We start from the raw sequence: 3,738 nt of genomic DNA, 5'->3' as shown, positions 1-3,738 counted from the left end.
AAAGTATAATCCAACATTGTCATTCCGCTCCCTATGGTGGACACGCAAGTACATCCAAAACCTGCTCTAAAATCCTACAAGCCGGTCTTTATTGGCCAAACATATGGAAGGATGTGCACGCCGCTGTCAAGAAATGTGATAGGTGTCAACGCACAGGAAACATATCTAGACGTGATGAAATGCCGCAAAAAGGAATTTTGGAAGTAGAAATTTTCGATGTGTGGGGAATAGATTTCATGGGACCTTTTCCACCTTCTTTTGGTAACAAGTACATACTCGTAGCGGTAGACTACGTATCAAAATGGATTGAGGCTATAGCTTCTCCAACAAACGACACACGAGTAGTAATTAAACTCTTTAAGAATATAATCTTTCCAAGATTTGGTGTCCCAAGAATAGTCGTCAGTGACGGCGGATCTCATTTCATATCTAAGATACTCGAAAAATTATTGTTTAAATATGGTGTAAAACATCGAGTAGCAACACCTTACCATCCTCAAACTAGTGGACAAGTGGAAGTGTCTAATAGAGAAATTAAACAGATATTGGAAAAAACAGTCGCTACATCAAGGAAAGACTGGTCATCAAAATTACCCGAAGGTTTATGGGCATATCGAACCGCTTACAAAACTCCCATAGGAACAACTCCATTTAAGCTTATTTATGGTAAATCGTGTCACCTCCCAGTGGAGCTAGAACATAAGGCCTATTGGGCTATTAAAAATTTAAATTTAAACTATAAGGCCGCCGGTGAAAAGCAAATTCTAGATATAAACGAATTAGAGGAACTTAGACAAGACGCATACGAAAATGCCAGAATCTACAAGGAAAGAACGAAAAAATGGCATGATAAACGTATATCAAGGAAAACTTTCAAACAAGGCGATGTAGTCCTATTTTTTAACTCTAGACTTAAGTTATTCCCAGGAAAACTACGCTCTAGGTGGTCAGGCCCTTTCCAAGTCACTAATGTCTTTCCTAGTGGGCCTGTAGAAATTAAAGGAAACTCTATTGAATCATTTATCGTAAACGGGAAGCGTCTAAAACATTATCATTATGATGAAAACAATGAAGACTCGCAAGTCCTGCAATTAGACGTATTGTCTCCAAAATTAATAGATTAACATTTAATAGTTTTATGTCGAGCTTGCGACATTAAACAAAGCGCTTTGTGGGAGACAACCCACAAATTTTTATTTTTCTTTGACTATTCTTTTGATTTTATTCAGTATTCATTCTTCATTTTCTTTATTTTATTAAATTTTTCTTCTTTTCTTCTTTCGGCATCTGGCCAAATCCTGACTAAATTCTTGTTTTCTTTTCTTTAGTTAACACTAACCTGATGGGACATATTGATCGCATGGGTATCAAATTCCTAGGGAGAGCTCAGAGACAAAAATTTGAAGAACTTGCTGAGAGAGAGATGCACCCAAGTTTTTATGCTGATGATTGTGCAATGACCGTTCTTGGGCTAAGAGATAGTGTCCGATATCTGCTGAGTCAAATAGGGTGGGAAACCACTCCTATTCAGAGACAATTTGTTACTTACCGGAGGCTAACTCTAGAATTCCTTAGCTCCCTGATTTATTTACCAAACCATGGAAAAGGAATAAACCGAGGTTTCATTCAATTCAGGATGTTCAATATGGAGTATCAGTATAACATTCAAGAATTTACTAACCTCTTAGGGTTCCCTACTTCTTTTGACACATTCACCATGAGCCAAGAAGACCTCTTTGAATATCGAGAGCTTGAGTATTTTTTGGAAGTTTGACGGGAAATGACGACCCTGAGGAACATGAGTTTCTTTCTGGAAACATACATAACCCAGCGTTCCTTTATTTCCACAAGATCCTAGCACACACTCTTTTTGGGAAAAGATCAAACATCACCACAGTATCACGTGATGAACTCTTCATAATATTTTGTGCTTCCCAGAACCGTCCAGTGAATGGTGCCACTTATATGTTGGCGAGTTTTGACCTCCTCATTCAAGATGACCGTGCACCGATTCAAATAGGAGGATTGATAACTATGATTGCTAATGCTATTGGATTGCGCCAACCCATGCTTGATTTGAACCCTTTTTGTTGTATTCAGCCTATGAATATACTTTTCCTTTTCAACACTATGTTTATTGGAAACCTTGGACCTTAAGAGTTTGAACTATTTATTAACAACCAAGCTTTTTACCTATTCACCATGCCTAGCCCAATGACTAGTGTCCATAACCGAAATAATTGGCTCTACAACGTGGATGGAATACCTTCTCCTGTTAGATCTATTGAAACCATCCAAGATTATGAGATTCTTGACAACCAGATCCCTTATGCTGAGTCTGATCCGCAGACACCAACTGGTTACCATGATGCTGCCTCTCCACCTCATCCTATCCCGTCTGCAGAATCGGCAATACCTGATCTTAGACATCATATGCCCGGAACTGATTATAATACCACTATTCAAGCTTTGATGTTAGAACAAGATGCCATTAGAGAAGAGTTAACTAACATGGGACATGAATTTCTGGAATACATGAGTAGAATGACAAATCAATTCCACGAGTTGCTACACCGTGTCAATTCCTTTGCTCCTCCGACGAGAGATTCTACAAGTGGCTAGAAGAATTGCAGTTAACTAGTTTTAGTTTCAGGAAATTTATAGTTTCGTTTGAGAATATTTTTATCTCAGTATTTACTTTTCGCATGTTCTATTTTATTTTCAAATATTATATTATGTTTATTTTTATGAAGTTACTGGCATTATTGGTTAAATTAAATTTTATTTTGATATATGCACTATCTAAAATTACCAATAATGATATTTACTGTATGCTACTACTTGCATGACTTATTAGAGAAAAATATATATACACTATGGTGTGTAGTAAAGTAGCATTCATGGCAATAGAAAATATAATAAACAAAACTAAAATAATAATAATAAATAAAAAAATAATATATTTTTTTTATTAAAGCACCCACGCATGCTGTCACGAGCGTAGTGAGCGTTGCATGCTCAGAAGTGTGACGAGCGTCACACATACTGTCACTATCGCCACGCAGCCCATGACGCTCGTAACACCTTCTGTCACAAGCCTGACAGCGTGCTTCCTCGTAAACGTTGTTGACCGTTATGGTCATGACCGTTGCTCCCTTCATCTCCCCATTCAACCCACCTCTTTACTCCATTCCACTCACCTTCATCCACATTAATTTTCCTCTCACCCACTCCTCTTCCCAATTTCAAAACTCTTCCTATAAATACCTACAATACATTTCTTCCTACACTACATCATTCCAACAAACCATTCTATACAAATATATTTCATCCTCTTTTCCTTCTTTCTACAAACTATAAATATGGCGGAAAACCAACATCAAGAAGTGCAATTCGGAAATATTATTTTCCGATCTGAAGATATCAACTATCAACGGGAGCAGTTCGTTCGGTTCCAACAACGCGATGTCATATCTACCAGGTACCCAGATTTAAATTGCTTACAAGAATTAGGATTACTTCAAGGTGTGCAATGGCTGCTTAGGCTTTCTTAACTTTTCTTTGCACACAAAATCACCCAACATACCCATCACTCACCTTGAAGTTTTTGAGTTCTTATTCCTACACCACTCCACCCGGTGAGGACGAATACTTAACCGGTACCGCAAATTTCCGTATGTTCAACACTGAGTACTCACTATCTCAGGACCAGTTGAGTGTCATGCTACACTTTCCTGT

Source organism: Lathyrus oleraceus, chromosome 3, assembly GCF_024323335.1.
Source record: "Lathyrus oleraceus cultivar Zhongwan6 chromosome 3, CAAS_Psat_ZW6_1.0, whole genome shotgun sequence".
NCBI lineage: Eukaryota > Viridiplantae > Streptophyta > Magnoliopsida > Fabales > Fabaceae > Lathyrus > Lathyrus oleraceus.
This window is presented reverse-complemented; position numbering follows the sequence as displayed.